Source organism: Felis catus, chromosome C1 (assembly GCF_018350175.1).
Source record: "Felis catus isolate Fca126 chromosome C1, F.catus_Fca126_mat1.0, whole genome shotgun sequence".
NCBI lineage: Eukaryota > Metazoa > Chordata > Mammalia > Carnivora > Felidae > Felis > Felis catus.
This window is the reverse complement of record NC_058375.1, coordinates 36,373,841-36,391,791: the sequence shown is the minus strand read 5'-3', so window position 1 is coordinate 36,391,791 and position 17,951 is coordinate 36,373,841. Positions and strand designations below refer to the sequence as shown.

Below are 17,951 nucleotides of genomic sequence, written 5' to 3'. Positions count from 1 at the left end.
ATTAAGATCCCAAATTGGTAAATTAAGGAGCTAAGAATACATGGGCATTTCTGCAACATTATTCATTGCCAAGCACAGGTCAGGTGAAGTATTACAGTCTTAATGTTAGGACTCAAAGCATAGCCATTATTCAAATTCTGAATTTGACCGATTTAAATAAACTCTGTACTCCCTCCGTAAACAAAGTTTAACATCAATTTTAATTCAATTTCTATTACTCTCTAATCACTTGAATAAGTTTGTGGTGAGAAAAGCCATAGGAAGCTAAGAAAATAAGTCCAGAAAGTATTGGTTTAATTTCAACCAGTAACTATTAATAAAATCATTTGCATGGCAGATGTTACACAAGACATTAAGGTAAGCTACAGAAGAACTCTAAAGAAGTGTAAGCTATTTAACCTTGTATGCTTTGTTTTCCCTATCTGTAGAATGCAAATAATTAAGGTACCTATCTATAGATTGTGGTGAAGATTAACATATGTAAAACAGAAAAGTGCCTAGCACAGAAGTGCTACAGAACCGTTAGCTATTATTATAGGTCTTGCCCTCAAGGAGCTAGCTCCCATTGTAGAGATCAGCCCAGACACACAAAAAACCATCTGACAAAAACAGCCTGGCCTGAAGAAAGCCAAGTGCTCAGGTAAAGCCAAGTGATCAAGCAGAGCTAAACAACAACAGCTAAGGGAGCCAGAGTAAGCAAAAGTCTTGGTTCCCTGCTTCAGAGCACCTGCCAACTCATTTATCTAGATGACAAAGTATGTCAAACTGTTTTTCTAGGGTAACATTCAAAGGATTAATTCATACCCCAACCAATACTTTTCAACTGCAGGTCACAACTCTTTATTAACTCATAAAATCATTTCAGGAAGTCAGGACCAACATTTTCTTAAAAGGAAAACAGAATGAAATAGAATAGAAAATATCAGAGTGCTTCACACAGAACTGTTTTATGAAATATGTATGTTTATGACATCTATTACTGGTAATACATATAAATATACAAGGGCAAACACATGTGATGGGCTGCAATATAAAATCTATTTGTTATTAAGGGTCAGAGTAGGGGCACCTAGGGGGCTCAGTAGGTTAAGCATCTGACTTCGGCTCAGGTCATGATCTCATGGTTTGTTAGTTTGAACCCTGCCTCAGGCTCTGTGTCCATAGCTCAGACCTCAAGCCTGCTTCAGACTCTGTGTCTCCCTCTCTCTCTCTCTCTGTCCCTCCCTTGCTTTAATCTCTCTCTCTCTCTCTCTCAAAAATAAATAGAGTTTATTAAAAAAAATTTTTTTAAAAAAGGGGGTCAGAATCTACAAAATTTGAAAGCCATTGTTCTAATTACCCAAGCAAACTCGCCTCCACCTAGTAGCTACAGACACTCACTCTTCCTTCCATGTACTAGTCCATCACTTGGCTCTCACAGCTCCTATTTCAGAATCCCCTGTTTTCTATAAGTCCTAATGAAAATGGAAACACTCTGAAATCTACAACCTCTCAACAAGTAATTATCAGGGTCAGTCACAAAAGCCCACACTCCCACAACTAAGAAACCAACCATGGTCTATCCCCATCTCAGGCTAAGTTAAGGCCAGCCTTAAGTTTCTAATCAACATTGTCCAATCTCTAATACCCAAGCCCATGCTCCTGAACAATAATAATAGTAATATATAATGATGACATAACAGCAACGAACATTTACACATTTGTAAGTACTTACTATGTACTAGACTCTATTCTAAGCACACTACACATAATACCCAGGTAGTCCTCATCACAGTCCTATAATATATGCGCTATTATTATTCTCATTATTAAAAAAAAAAAAGAAGGCAGCACGAGGATGTTAAAATCATGCCAGTGGTAAGCAGAAAGTACCCTTTCTTCAATATATTCGCACCTAGTTACCCTACATATGAACTATGTATGCTAGCCAGAAGTATTCCTGTCTTCAGCCAAGTTGGTGAACTGAGGTAATCTCTAGAATCAATGTAATGAACCATTGTGCTATAAATACCTTTCAGCAGATGATTCTGAAACAGCAGCAAATACACTTCTCTCTAGCCTGCTGTGCAATAATAAATTGGGAGAGGAGGCAGAGCATGGAGCTCCTTAAATAATGCTAAAGGTTAGAAAATATTTGATTTTTAGAGAATGGGAGTCATATTTTATGTCCTTCATCTAACCCAAAGAAGGCATCACTCTTACTCCCAGAGTTTAACATCCCCACACAAAGCACTTTCTTTATACTTACTGGCATTATAATACATTTGTGCCAATATTCCTGTGGCTGTGTCAGCACTAGGAGGGCTTAACATTTCCCTGGGACTGGATAGCATTCAACAATGTGAGGTATGGAAGATTAAACATCTGCTTTTTCTTATTTGTTCACACAACTATTTATCAACTGCATTACTACCCTTAGGCCAGGCAAGAAGGGTCTCTGCCACAGGCTTCTCACTTTAGCAGTTCTGCAAAATAACAAATACACAAAAATAAATTCATTAAAGAAATGGGTTGCTTCTATCACACTTGTGACTTACAATTCTGTACTGACAAAGTAGAACCCTAAAAATCCATTCTCATGACTTACACTGTTCAAACCTCAGGAAAACAGTTGCCCACATGTTTCTTCCTTTGTATTTTTTAAGAAGACAACCATGTCAGATTGCTGTTATGGACTGTGAAACTGCAAACTTCAGAGAGAATTCTGCTGAGATTATAAAGTATCTGAACAGCAAAGGGCCTTAGAAGTAAGCAAAAAGACAAATTAATTAACCTGTCAAATCCTTCCTCCTCTCAGATAACGTGAATAAAATAGATTTCTTGTCTAATCCAAGTATGGTTCTAAATACAACCCAACAACTATTTACTTAATTTCTTTCTGTTCCAATTCATGGTTCTAAAGATATTTATCATTTACCTCAGTATTCATACCAGAGCACATGGCAGCTGAGGAACATTCTGCAGAATTAAGGAATTTATATCACCAGTAAGTTTATTTATGTGCAGGTCTAGACATAACATATGTAAGGCCAAAGGCTAATTTTTTATGATGATAATTGTGTAGCTAATGCTAAAATTAAAATGTTATCTATAAAACTATACTTAGGAGCACCTGGGTGGCTCATCAGTTAAGTGTCCAACTCTTGATTTCGGCTCAGGTCATGGTCTCATGATTCATGAGTTCGAGCCCCATGTCAGGCACTGACGGCACGTAGCCTGCTTGGGATTCTCTCTCTCACTCTCCCTCTGACTTTCTCTCTCTCAAAAATAAATAAACATTAAAAAAAAATACATACTCAGATGTATCCAGAAATCACAAAATTTTTAAATTTTTTTAATGTTTATTTATTTTTGAGTGAGAGACAGAGTGTGAGCAGGGGAAGGGCAGAGAGAGAGAGACACACACAGAATCGGAAGCAGGCTCTAGGCTCCAAGCTGTCAGCACAAAGCCCAATGCGGGGCTCAAGCTCACGAAATGTGAGATCATGACCTGAGCTGAAGTCAGACATTTAACCGACTGAGCCACCCAGGTGCCCCAAAATCACAACATTCTTAAATTTAGGGTAAATAATTTAAAATACTTAAAAACAAAATAATTTTAAAAGCATGAAAATTTTCAATTTTTTACTTTATATTTTTATAAAAATATACTCAAACTTGTGCTCACTTTGGCAACACATATACTAAAACTGGAATGATACAGAGAAGATTAGCTGGCCCCTGGGCAAGGATGACACACAAGTTTTTATAGTTTGCAATATATTTTTGAAAACTATAAAATATATATATTCAAACTTGATACTCTCTGAATACAATTACATTTTCTTTTTAAATCCTATAGATCATTATAATAATGAGTACAAGATATAATCATGACAGAGATAGAAAAAGCAGGAAAGTAGAACTTAAGAAATAAAAAATCTACAAATAAGTTGTACTGCTTAAATTAAAAAACAAAATTAACGAAAGTCAACAAACTTCACTGCACACAGAAGGCACACATACAATTATTAGCACTAAAGAAAAGATTGAATAAACAGGAAATAAGCCATCATAGTCAAAGAACAGAAGTAAATGCCAATATAGATGCGTGTATAATTGTTCTTAATATTATCTATCTAATGTTTAGCCAAGTAGAAAGGTGTTTTTTTTCCTCCTGTGGTTTAACAGCAAAGTGATCACAGAAAATAAAGAAAAACTTACAGGTTTAATGTAAATTATTTTGAAATTTGATGCTAAAATGACTAAAGATTTAAGCTGGTTGAAAAATGATGAAACAAATGGTCACTAGCAAGACTGAATAAAGACTGAAATGATTAATTTTACTGGAAAAAGTAAGAAAAATCATACCTAACTTTTAAAAAAAAAAATATATATATATATATAACTCAGTTCTATAGATTATAACAGGGACAAAAGTCATGTTAAACAACTTTGTTATATGTAATAAGTTATCTAAGGAGGAAAATGACAAAGTACAAATGACACTTTCATTAACTTGAAACAAAATACAGGTTCTCACTTATGAGAGAACTAAGAAAAAACTCTCAATTTTAGGCATTAAGACTGTCAAACTTTCACCTGCAATTATGAGAGTTATGGAAACAAAAGTAGCTAGTCTGCTACAAAGCCCTATAAAACTAGACAAACTGTATGAAGGAGAACAAAACTAGCTATTCTGCTACAAAGCCCCATAAAACTAGACAAAGCATACGAAGCAGTAGTTTTCAGGCACTGGGAAAAGGCAACACAAAAATGCAAACCCAGAAAAAGGGGAAACATCCCAGTTGTCCCAGCCCTCTGCTTGGGAACACTTTTCTTACAGAGGTACAGACAGCTACAGTTCAAGCAAAATATAGTAGTTCCACCAGGCTGAGAAGGCACTAGTTAGAATGCAGGGTAGCTAATCAAACACACATTGAACATACATCAAGAAAGACCACAGGCTAGACCATAAAAGAAATCTCAAGAAATTTCAAAAGACTGAAATCCTATAAAGTATGTTATCTGAACACAACAGAATTCAAAATCAATTACAATTTTTACATAATTTCCCAACATCTGGAAATAAAACCACACTTCTAAATATGCTATTGATCAAAGGTGAAATGACAAAGGAAATTAGAAAATAATTTAGATTAATTTAAAATGAATACACAACATATCAAACTTTATAGTATGCAGTTAAAGGAGCACTTAGAAGGAAATTATAGCTTTAAATGCTTACATTAAAATGCTTACACTAGGGGCGCCTGGGTGGCTCAGTCGGTTAAGCGTCCGACTTTGGCTCAGGTCATGATCTCGCGGTCTGTGAGTTCGAGCCCCGCTCGTCGGGCTCTGTGCTGACAGCTCAGAGCCCGGAGCCTGTTTCAGATTCTGTGTCTCCCTCTCTCTCTGACCCTCCCCCGTTCATGCTCTGTCTCTCTCTGTCTCAAAAATAAACGTTAAAAAAAATTTTTTTTAATAAAAAAAATAAAAAATAAAATTTATGCCTCTAGATTAAAAACTGAAAAAAGAAAAGCCAATTAAAATTTAAAAATCAAAATATAAGAATACATACAAGTAAAGGCAGAAATCAATGACTAAAACACTGTCTGTCAACTATATCTCAATTAAAAAAAAAGGTGGGGGTGGGAACAGAAGAGCCCTGTCCTGAGGTCTAGAGGCAGCCTCAATGGTTTAGGACATGTTTCTAAAAGGAAATCAATGACAGAAAAGAAAAAATAGAAAAAATTAACAAAGCCAAAAGTGGGTTCTTTGAAAATATTAATAAAATTAATAAAAATCCTAGTAAGACAGAGGCACCCAGCTGGCTCAGTCAGTTTAGAGCCTGTGACTCTTGATTTTGGGGTCGTGAGTTCAAGCCCCACATTGGATGTAGAGTTTACTCTAAAAAAAAAAAAAAAAAATTCCTAGTAAGACAAATCAAGAAGCAAAGGAGAGAAAACACAAATTACCATTCTTAGGAATAAAAGATGGGCTATCGCAACACTTCAACAGACAATAAAAGAATGAGAATACCAGGAACAACTTATGCCAATAACATAAATTAAAAACCTCAAGGGGCACCTTGGTGGCTCAGTCGGTTAAGCGTCCGACTTCAGCTCAGGTTGTGATCTCACGGTCTGTGGGTTCGAACCCGGCATCGGGTTCTGTGCTGACACCTCAGAGCCTGGAGCCTGCTTTGGATGCTGTGTCTCCCTCTGTCTCTCTGCCCCTCCCCTGCTCACACTCTGTCTCTCTCAAAAATAAATAAACATTAAAAATTAAAAAAGAAAAACTCAAAAAATATCTTACCAAAATTGACTTAAGATATGGACAAAATGAATTACGTTAAGTGACATAAGCCAGACATAAAAGGCCAAATATTGTGTGATTCTATTCACATGAAGTACCTGTAATAGGTGAATGCATAGAGACAGAAAGTACAATAGAGCTACCAGAGGCTGGGAAAGCCTTATTTCTTAAAGGCTACAGAGTTTATACTTGGGGTGATGAAAAAGTTTAGAAATATAATGGTGATAGTTGCACAACATTGTGAATAAACTTAATGCCATTAAATTGTATACTTGAGAATGTGTATAATTAAATGTTATATGTATTTTATCACAATTTTTAAAGTAAAAAATAATTCAAAAGGGACTAAGACCCAAATGTAAAAGCTAAAATTACAGAACTTCTAGAAGAAAACACTGGAGAAAATCTTCATGATCTCAGGACAGGCAAGGATTTCTTGGATGTACATAGGATGAATACTCACAAATTGAACTCACAAAAAATAAAAATTCACAAGCTAAACAATATAAAAATTAAGACCTTTTGCTCTTTGAGAGCGCCGAATCCTAACCACTAGACCACCAGGGAGGTTGACCTTTTGCTCTTTGAAAGTTACCGTTGCAAATATTTTTCAAAGGAAAAAGGCAAGCCATAGACCGGAGGAATACAGTCACAATTTATCTGACAAAAGATCTATATCTGGAATGTATAAACATCTCTTAGTAATAATAATAAACTACACAATTCATTTTAAGTGAGCAAATGACTAGAGCACACATTTCACAAAAGAAGATATACAAATAGCCAATTTGTACATGAGAAACACGGTCAACATCATTTTTCATCTGGCAAATACAAGTTAAAACTACAGTGAGATACCACTACCCACCCACTAGAATGACTAAAATTTAAAGTCTGACCATAACAAGTGTTAGTATGGATGTGGGCCAACTAGAACTCTCAATATCACTAGAGGGAGTATAAAATTATACAACCATTTTTGGAGAATTATGTAATGGTTTTTAGAAACTTAAACACTTAACATTTACCATTTGATGGGGAGACAAAAACGAAAGAAATCTGTTTCACAGTTTGGCTCTCTCACCTTTTAAAAGATTAAAAATAATTTAGTCAAAAGAATTTCCACATACCAGATGTAATGAAACTGACATTGCAATATACAGAAATTAAAGAAAATGTAATAAGTACATCTGTATCATGTATTCATTTTCTATCGAATAACATATTATCACAAATATAGCCACTTTAAACAAACTTTCATTAATTTCAGTTTTTGTGAATCAAAAATTTAAGCACAGCTTAGCTAGGTCCTCTGCTTAGGGTCTCACAAAGTGAGACATTCACAGTGTTGCCTAGGTTGTATTTTCATAAGGGAGGCTAGGCTGGGGAAAAGTCCACTTCTAAGCCCAGTATTGTAATTGGCTGAATTCATTTCCTTGTGGTTGTAAAACTGAGGGCCCTAGCTGCTTGCTGGATATCAACTGAAAGCCACCTCACCTCCTTGAAGCTACCGCAGTTCCTTGCCACATGGGCTTTTACAACATAGCTTCCTACTTCATCAAACAAGTACAGTCTCTATGGTGAGCCTACTAACTACAGAATCTTACATACAATAAAATAGTCAAAGGAGTGATATCTCATCACCTGTACTATGTCCTGTTGTTCTGTTAGAAGCAAGTCAAAGGTAGTGTCCACATTCAAAGGGAGGAGCAACACACAAATGTGTCAACACCCAGAGGAGAAGGAAACCATGGGGGCCACCTTAGATTATGTTCACCATACATGACTATAAAGAAGAGTCACTGCCAAATAATCCTAAACTGATCTCTATAGACTACTTTGGAACCAGCAACATATTAAGATTTAGTATGAACATACTGCTATTGTTGGTTTTGTTTATAATATCCCAGCACTGAAAAGATTAAAGAAGAACTTAACAAATGTTATAAGGCCCTAGACGTTGCTTTTAAGAAATGGTGAAATTGCAATAAAAGTGATAGTAATTTATAAGGTGATATTACAACATTGTGCAATATCTTCCATGATGACAATTATTTATGAAACTCCATCACAAAGTTTGATGTGCAAAATTCATGGTTCATCTGCAGCAGAATAAACACCCCCTAAATAGAACTTATTTTTTAATAATGTTAAGAAATAAAATGTCTCAAGAAAGTTAATTTGGCACTTGTTCAAAGCGCCAAAGATAACAATCTTTGTTACTTTGATCAAAGTAACAAGATAACAATTTTTGTTATCTTGATAACACAATTTTTTAAATTTTAATATATCTTATTTAATGTAATATAGTATATTCAAAATACAATTTCAATATATAATATAAAATATTGATGAATTATTTAACATTTTTTCCTAGTTTTATTGAGATATAATTGACATAAAGATAATACCATTTATTTTAAACAATCTTAATTACAACATAGTGATTTTGCTGAAATAAAGCCAAGGAAAAGTATAGGCATTTTAACAATTTATGAATTGCTTGCCTTTACTTTATTGCTCAAACAGATGAGTATCAATATGGGGACAATATTAATGAAATTATGATCCTTGATATTTTGCCAACTTTCAATCATAAATATTGATAATGGAAAAAATTAATAACTGGTTATAACATCTGATTCCCTCATTAGTGATGAGGCTTTTTTTTTAATCTTTAAATGTTTTCATTTTATATCTAGATAAGAGCCATGATTTTCTTTTTTGGAAAGTTACCTGTTAAACAGTACTGCAAGTCCTCCACCAAAATGCCCAATGGATTCACCTCACAGAGCCACAGATGAGAAGTGTACCTCATGTGGGCTGCCCACACATATCTTTTCTTAACTTCTAAAGGTAAATTTTAAGTGGCAATCTGAACTTTGCTGACTCTCTACTTTTATAAGTTTAATTTTCCTCTATATAATCAGGTTTTGTGTTAGGTTTGTTTATGGCTAAGCTACTCCCATTGCTGGTAGCAATGATTAGAGTACTATTTTAATGGCTGGACCACTCGCAGTTATATACCTCAAAAAAATGAAAACATGTCCATAAAAAGACTTGTACATGAATGATCATAGCAGCTTTATTCATAATATCCAAAAACTGGAAACAACCCAAATATCTACCAAACAAATAGTGGTATATTTACACAAGAAAATACTAATCATTAAAAGGAACAAGAGTACTAGCCCCACGTTGGGCAGTATGCTGACAGCTCAGAGGCTCGAGCCTGCTTCAGATTCTGTGTCTCCCTCTTTCTCTGCCCCTCCCCAACTCCCAATCTGTCTCTTTCAAAAATAAATAAACATTTAAAAAAATCTTTAAAAAAATAAATAAAATGAACAGGAGTACTTGAGGAACATGAGGAAGCCTAATACAAAAGAGTCAATACTGTATGATTTTCACATACGAAATTCTGCCATAGGCAAAACTAATCTATAGCCCCAAAAAGCAGATCAGTGGTTGCCTGGAGCCAAGGGTGGAAGGAGAACTGACTGCAAAACCATGCAAGGTATGTTTTGGGTAATAAAAATATTCTACATATTGATTGTTGTGGTAGTCTAATTACTTCCCAAAGGCCCCACCTCCAAATACCAGAAGATTGGGGGATAGGCTTCAACATCTGAATTTTGGGAGGACACAAACATCTTTAACATACTTAAATAATCTCAAAACTTAGCACCTCAAAACATTATTATTAGCTCTTGATTTTATGGGTTGACTATGATTGGCTGGACAGTCTGAGACATTTTTAAATGTTTACTTATTGATTCATTTTAAGATAGCAATGATAAATGCACTGCATGTTAGTATCATTTTAGGAATGCAAGTTGGTACAGCCACTCTGGAAAACAGTAGGGAAAAAACTAAAAATAGAACTACCTTACAACCCAGCAACTGCACTACTTAGGTGTTTATCCAAGGGATACAGGTGTGCTGTTTCGAAGGGACACATGCACCCCCATGTTTATAGCAGCACTATCAACAATAGCCAAAGCATGGAAAGAGCCCAAATGTCCATCGATGGATGAATGGGTAAAGAAGATGTGGTATATATATACAATGGAGTATTTACTCGGCAGTCAAAAAGAATGAAATCTTGCCATTTGCAATTACATGGATGGAACTGGAGGGTATTATGCTAAGTGAAATTACAGAAAGACAAAAATCGTATGACTTCACTCATATGAGGACATGAAGAGACAAAGAGACAAAATAGATGAACATAAGGGAAGGGAAACAAAAATAATATAAAAACAGGAGGGGTACAAAACAGAAGAGACTCGTAAATATGGAGAACAAACTGAGGGTTACAGGAGGGGTTAAATGGGTAAGGGGCACTAAGGAATCTACTCCTGAAATCATTGTTGCACTATATGCTAATTTGGATATAAATTTTAAAAAATAAAAAAATAAAATTAAAAAAAGAGATAAAACAGATGAACATAAGGGAAGAGAAACAAAAATAATATAAAAACAGGAAGGGGGACAAAACAGAAGAGACTCATTGGGGCGCCTGGGTGGCTCAGTCGGTTGAGCATCGGACTTTGGCTCAAGTCGTGATCTCGCGGTTTGTGAGTTCAAGCCCCGCATCAACTCCATGCTGACAGCTCAGAGCCTGGAGCCTGCTTTGGATTCTGTCTGTCTGTCTCTCTGTCCTCTCCCACTCGCACTCTGTCTCTCTCTCTCAAAAATAAATAAACATTAAAAAAAAAAAGGCTCATAAATATGGAGAACAAACAGAGGGTTACTGGAGAGGGTGTGGGAGGGGGGATGGGCTAAATGGATAAAAGGCACTAAGGAATCTACTCCTGAAATCATTGTTGCACTAGATGCTAACTAATTTGGATGTGAATTTAAATAAATTAAAAAAAATTTTTTAATTAAATTTGACCTTGATGACCCCCTAAGAACTGTCCTCAAGTAAATTGTAAATATGTTACAGAATATAAAGGAAAATAATGAACAAAACTTAGCAAGAGGGGCGCCTGGGTGGCACAGTCGGTTAAGCATCCGACTTCAGCCAGGTCACCATCTCACGGTCCGGGAGTTCGAGCCCCGCGTCAGGCTCTGGGCTGATGGCTCAGAGCCTGGAGCCTGTTTCCGATTCTGTGTCTCCCTCTCTCTCTGCCCCTCCCCCATTCATGCTCTGTCTCTCTCTGTCCCAAAAATAAATAAACGTTGAAAAAAAAAATTTAAAAAAAAAAAAAAAAACTTAGCAAGAGAATTTTATTTGCCATGGTTTATAATACCACGCCACAAGTCTGAAAAGCTATGAACTGGTTAAAATCTTAGCTAAGTTTGTTCAGTATTGATGGGCCAATTTCCCTGGTTTACAGTTTATCGCTTTCACCTACAATATTAAAAGCTATTCTTTTTTTTTTTCTGTGTAATATGCCCAGATAGCAATTATTTTGTGTCTTATTAGAATAATTTTCTTTGCTTTATACTGACTAATTACGTCCTTAATTACTTAAGAAAACAAACAAAGGCTCCTCATGAAAAAGTTGTGGTTATTTAAAATTGGTTACCTTCAATGCTCATTTTAAAATGTTTTATTGTCACCCTGGTAAAATACCTGGGTATTATTTCTCAAGCACCAACACTCCTATCTTAAGCATTTTCACTGACAACTCCTTGAAGGTTTGCCTTCCCAAAATCAGATCCTAAATATAGAAAACAATAAAACTTTCAGTATATTTTTACTAACTAAAGCTATCTTAGAGACATCCCATAGCATCCCTGGAAAAATCACAAGGTGTCCTTTCAAATGTACTAGAAATAATTAGATTTGTTTTTTTTACTTTTGATAAGTTTCATGAGAAAAGTTCTCAAATCAGAAAAGACGCTCAGCCCTCCCTAGTTTAAATTTGGACAGGTAAAATTAACATAAATATCCTAAACATTGTATAATTTATGGGAAGCTCCTCTTAGAGATTTGTCAATGCCCTCTTTATACATAAGGTTTCTATTTACAAGTCCCAATGGTGTTTTGCCAGATTTTGGGAAATAAGAGTTTAGTGTTTCCAGTCTTAATTTGAGTTATTATTTAAAATGTTTGGGGGGTGTGCTCACTTTGGCAGCACATATACTAAAATGTTTGGGGGGTGCCCGTGTGGCTCGGTCAGTTAAGCAACTGACTCTTGATCTCAGCTCAGGTCATGATCTCATGGTTTCATGAGTTCAAGCCCTATACTGGGCTCTGCGCTGACCATGCACAGAACCTGCTTGGGATTCTCTCCCTCCCTCTCTGCCCCTCCCCCATTCTCACTCTGTCTCTCTCAGATAAATAAACTTAAAAAAAGTAAATGGGCCGCCAGGGTGGCTCAGTAGGTTAAGCCTCCGACCTCAGCTCAGGTCATGATCTCACAGTTTGTGGGTTCAAGCCCTGTGTTGGGCTCTGTGCTCAGAGCCTGCAGCCTGCTTCAGATTCTGTGTCTCCTTCTCTCTCTCTCTTACCCTCCCCCACTCGCACTGTCTCTTTCTCTCTCAAAAATAAACATTAAAAAAATGTTTTTAATAAAAAAAATTAAAAAGTAAAAATAAGAAGCACCTGCGTGACTTAGTTGGTTAAGCGACCGACTTCAGCTCGGGTCATGATCTCGCAGTTTGTGAGTTTGAGCCCTGCATCAGGCTCTGTGCTGACAGTTCAGAGCCTGGAGGCTGCTTCAGATTCTGTTTCTCCCTCTCCCTCTGCCCTTCCTCAACATGCACTCTCTCAAAAAATAAATAAACATTAAAAAAATAAATAAAAATAAAAAACAGGTAAATAAAACAAAATGCTTAATAGGGCACTTGGCTGACTCAGTTGGAAGAGCAAGAGACTCTTGATTTCAGGGTCATGAGTTCAAGCCCATGTTGGGTATAGAGATTATTTAAATTAAAAAAAAAAACTTCAAAAAATAAAATAAATAAATAAATAAAATGCTTACTTGGTAACAATCTTACTTTTAAAATTTGAATCTTCTAGATAGATGTCTAGGACTTATACCAGACTTACTAAATCTTTTTACTTGAGATCCTTAGTATAGCCTTGGTACACATATTATGCCATAAGATTTTATATGTTATATGTCAAGATTTTTTTCCTCTGCAAAAATTATGTTCATTCATGTTTTAGAAATCAGCTATAATATTCACTGTCTTCCTTGACAGTTCCTGAAAAGAACTACTCTTAGAGACACTTTGTTAGAACGTTTTTGAATTGGCTTTACTATTCTTTTTGTATGACACAGAAAGAACTTGCTGGTTAGCTGCATTATTCATGTTGTAAACTCTCATTAGACCTTTCACCTTTAAAAATTACCAGTATAAACTGACCACAGCTATTTTAAGTCTTTGTCATCTACAGACAGATTCTGTTTTACACAGATGCTAGGATCTGAAGGATCTGCAATAAACTAGAAGCCAAATCTGTTTGTTTTTTAATAAAGGATGGTCTCAGAGCCCCCTGGAAAAGAACTGTAGCAGGTATCTCAAACTACTGACACTTCAAAGAATAGACTCTTGGGTACAGGCTTCTGATACCATTGCATGAACAACTGGACAACTTCCAGACCATTCCACGGGACTGAGTCAGAATTTCCAGAACTCTTTTTAGTTGAGAAGCAGACCACTAAACTAAACCCAGTGAAATGAAAATTAATTACACAGGACTAAATGAACTAATGAGAGATGATTATAGTGATTTGTTTGGAATACTGTCTTAATGTCTGTTTTCTAGACATGTAAGGAAGCCTGCTCTCTTCCTTCTTAAGCTATCTAAACTCTAAAAAATTTAGTAACCTTTGCTTTTATAAATGCAATATTCCTGAATCATGATTCTCAAAGACTCTCTCCCCAGTGAGATTTGAGAAAGTCTTGCTGAATTTACTTACTGAATGCCCTTAAAATATCATTGTAAAAAAAGTTACACAAAAAGTATTTGTCTGAAATGTCATATTTGAGAATGATGTTTACTTATTTAATCAGGTATAATAAGCCACTTTTAAGGAACTATAGTTGACTTTATGGAACCAGTAATTACAAAACCCTCCCAGGAAAACTGCCCTGGTACCTAGCTTTCCAGGGTCCACCCTTCTAGGTGGTAAGGAAGGTCACTTCCTGGAAGGCCCAGGACCCTTAGGACATTTGGGGGATACTGAGAAAAGAAGAATTCACCCAAATGTATCAGTACTGTTGATGAAATATAATACAGCATATTTCTTAAGCTTGCTTTCTAGACTCAAAATACAGATAATAGAGGGGCACCTGGGTGGTTCAATTGGTTAAGGGTCTGACTCTGGATTTCAGTTCAAGTCATGATCTCACGGTTTATGAGTTCACATCCCACATCAGGCTCTCAGCTGACAGTGCAGAACCTGCTTAGGATTCTCTCTCCCTTCTCTCTCTCCTACCCTGCTCACACTCTCTCAAAATAAATAAATAAACTTAAAAAAAATTTGAAAAAAACAATAGAGGCTTTTAAAGTTCAATCTGAGATTCTTTACAAAATTTCCAGAAAAGCAAATTTAAAAGGTCAACGTGAAAAATTAACATTATTGCTACCCCTATTTAAATAACCAAGCCAAACTTAATGAGACCAATTTTGTTTTGTGATCAAGAATAATATTTGAGATTGCGTTAGATCAAAAGGGTGAGACTATAAGGAAACTTGGAATAAGCAAAGAAGAGATAACAATCATCTGATGGGAAACTATGTACTGTTTAGAGAATACACTACTTGTTCTAGCCTTTTATTGCCTTTCAGCTATTTTCCAACTCTGTAAGTTATAGGTAATTGATACTGATACAAACAGTTCTTGTCTATAGATATTATAAATAAATTTTGTAGAGCTGAGGTTCAAATGACTTCCCTTCTCCCCACAGAAAACTCCAGTTTAGTAACCATTTATAAATATAGTTCAACATTTCTTTAAACATATAAAGCTATGTTTCTTTCACTTCTCTGAACTGGCTGCAACATCTGCCTCATTAATATTGAGTTAGACAAAATATCACATTCATTTTTTAAAATCAATAGCTTCACGGGTGGGCACCTGGGTGGCTCAGTCGGTTAAGCATCCAGTTCTTGGTTTTGGCTCAGGTCCTGATCTCACAGTTCTTGGGCTCAAGTCCCACATTAGGCTCTGCACTGACAGCATACAGCCTGCTTGGGATTCTCTCTTTCTCCTTCTCTCTGCACCTCCCCTGCTCACTCTCTAAGTAAATAAATAAACATTAAAAAAAACCAACAGCTTCACACAATTATTTTTGTAATTTGTTATTATGAAACTATGTATGTCTCAGGATAGGAAAATAGAAGGTGTTTTATTTTACAATTTGTTAGCATTACATAAAAATCTAACTTAATATCTCTATTTATGTTCTTGTTCCAGGACAAACAAATGTTAGGAACAGGCCTAACTGCCCACTATGTATTAAACTTTATACCAGGCCTCAAGGATAGAGTATACCCATACAACATGGGTCCTGACCTCATGGAACTTACCATTTGCTATGGACCAAACAGTACCCCTACCACCCCAAAGTCAAATGTTGAAGCCCTAACCCCTAATGTGGCTATATTTGAAGATAGGGTCTTTAGGAAGTAATTAAGATTAAATGAGATCATAAGTGTGGGGCCCTAATCTGAAAGGACTAGTGGCTTTATAAGCAGGAAAAAAAAATCTTTCTCATACACACATACCCTTCCCCCCTCCCACTCCCCTCCAAAAGGCCATGTGAGCACACAGCAAAAAGCATTATCTACAAGCCAGAGAGAGAGCCCTCTCCAGAAACTGATGCTGCTGGCACCTAGATCTTAGACATCTGGCCTCCAGAACTGAGAAAATACATTTCTGTCATTTAAGTCACCAAGCCTGTGGTGTTTTGTTATGGCAGCCCAAGCAGACTAACAGATCATCCAGTGGGAAAAGACAGACAACTAATTCTTTACAACTGCTGTAAAAGCTATAAAGGAAAAGTACAGGGTTTAATGAAAGTACATTCTGGGAAATCCAACTTAGTCTAGGGACAGCAAGGTAAGGGTGAGGTCAGAAAAGCCTTTCATAAGGAAGTGAGATAAAAGCAGACATTTGACAGAAAGTAGGAGCTAGCAAGGTAAATATGAAAGAGCATTCCAGGTCCAGGGAACATACTGTGCAAAACATGGAGACAAAGACAGGAACCAGATTGTATATATAGTCTTATGGACCATGTCAAGACTTTCAGGTATCATCTTAAGAGTAACAAAAAATTCACTAAGCAAGTTCACATAAACATCTAATAATCAAATCTGCACTTTAAAAAGCTTTTTTTCCAGCTATTGTGTAAAGATGGGTGACAGACTGGTGATAGACAAAGAAAGACTAGTTAGGAAGTTATAGCAGTAGTAGAGCCAAGAGATTACAATGGCTTGGACTATATGGACATACCAGTGGTAGTAGAAAGAAGTAGAGGAAATTAAGAGATATTTGAGGTATAATAGAAAGGAGTTATAGGTATAAGGAAGAGGAAGGTAACAAGAATAACAAAGTTTTCTATCAGGAAGTGGTACCATTTAGTAAGCTAGAGAATATGAGAGGAGCAGGTTTTTGTGAAAGGCAATGACTTCAGTTTTATAAATGCTCAAGTTGAGATATTTCTGTGATATCCAAGTAGATTATAGTGAATTGGTAGTTGTGAGGTCTAGAGATAAAAATGTGAGGATGATTAGCATAACAACAGCAATTCTAAAAATAACAGTAACAAAATGGGCTCTCAAAAATTTTCAAGTCCTACGTCCACATACTCACAGGTCACTAACAAACCATATCTATTTTTTAACAACAAAATGGGTCCTGCTAGGAAATTAGTGATGACTATTTTTCCATCCCTGCCAAACTCTGCCAATTCCTGCCTTCCCACTAGAGAGATAGTGTACCTATGTGAAATCAATTCCTATAGAAGCCCAATTTTTAAAAAGGTAGGGGGGGCGGCGCCTGGGTGGCTCAGTCAGTTAAGCATTCGACTTCAGCTCAGGTCATAATCTTGCAGTTTGTGAGTTCGAGCCCCGCACTGGGCTTTGTGCTGACAGCTCAGAGCCTGGAGCCTGCTTCAAATTCTGTGTCTTCCCTTCTCTCTGCCCCTCCCATGCTCATGCTCTGTCTCCGTTTCTTAATAACAAATAAACGTTAAAAAAAATTTTTTTTTAAAAAGACAGACTATAAAGTGTAGCACAAAGCTATGGCTCTGGCCTTCAACATGCTTAAAGCTACAAAAATTTCCTGATTTTCAAAGTTCATAGAGAAACCATAGCCCTATAGCAGGCACCACAGATACAACACAAAGGGTTTACTATGTGTAGCAGGTGGTATCTCTTTTTAGAACATTCTCCAGAAGCATTTATCCAGGCAAATACCATCAAGTTGCATCAGAGTGGGAAAGTACATAATACTGTTTCACATGTCAGTTTCACAGGGGCAAAGTGAGACACATCATATCCTTGAGCCCCAGGAACTCCTCCCTGCTCGCTGCCTATCATTGCACACACTTGGCATTCACTTTCATCCAATATCCAATGTCTAAGTCCACTGCCCAAATGAGTAAGCCAACAATGCAAAAATATAACTATCCCCAAGGACTCTAAGAATAAAGGTCACCAATATCAACACACACACTATGACAGGTGC

General features: G+C 36.3%; 1 protein-coding gene and 1 non-coding gene across 9 annotated transcripts in view; one reads left to right on the top strand and one right to left on the bottom strand.

Annotated features, from left to right (window-relative positions):
- Positions 1 to 17,951, bottom strand: part of MAST2 (microtubule associated serine/threonine kinase 2) — a 222,635-nt gene that overhangs the window by 95,844 nt on the left and 108,840 nt on the right. Inside the window, exon 1 of one of the 8 annotated variants that reach the window (XM_045035739.1) lies at positions 2,249 to 2,474. The exons of the other annotated variants lie outside the window; for them this stretch is intronic. The gene's annotated coding sequence lies outside the window, so the exon portion shown is untranslated. Of the gene's footprint in view, positions 1 to 2,248; positions 2,475 to 17,951 lie in introns of those variants that run through there. 8 annotated transcript variants of the gene reach the window in all.
- On the top strand, positions 3,660 to 3,767 carry LOC111562060. Its single transcript, XR_002745119.1, has one exon. It is a non-coding gene; the product is annotated as a U6 spliceosomal RNA (small nuclear RNA).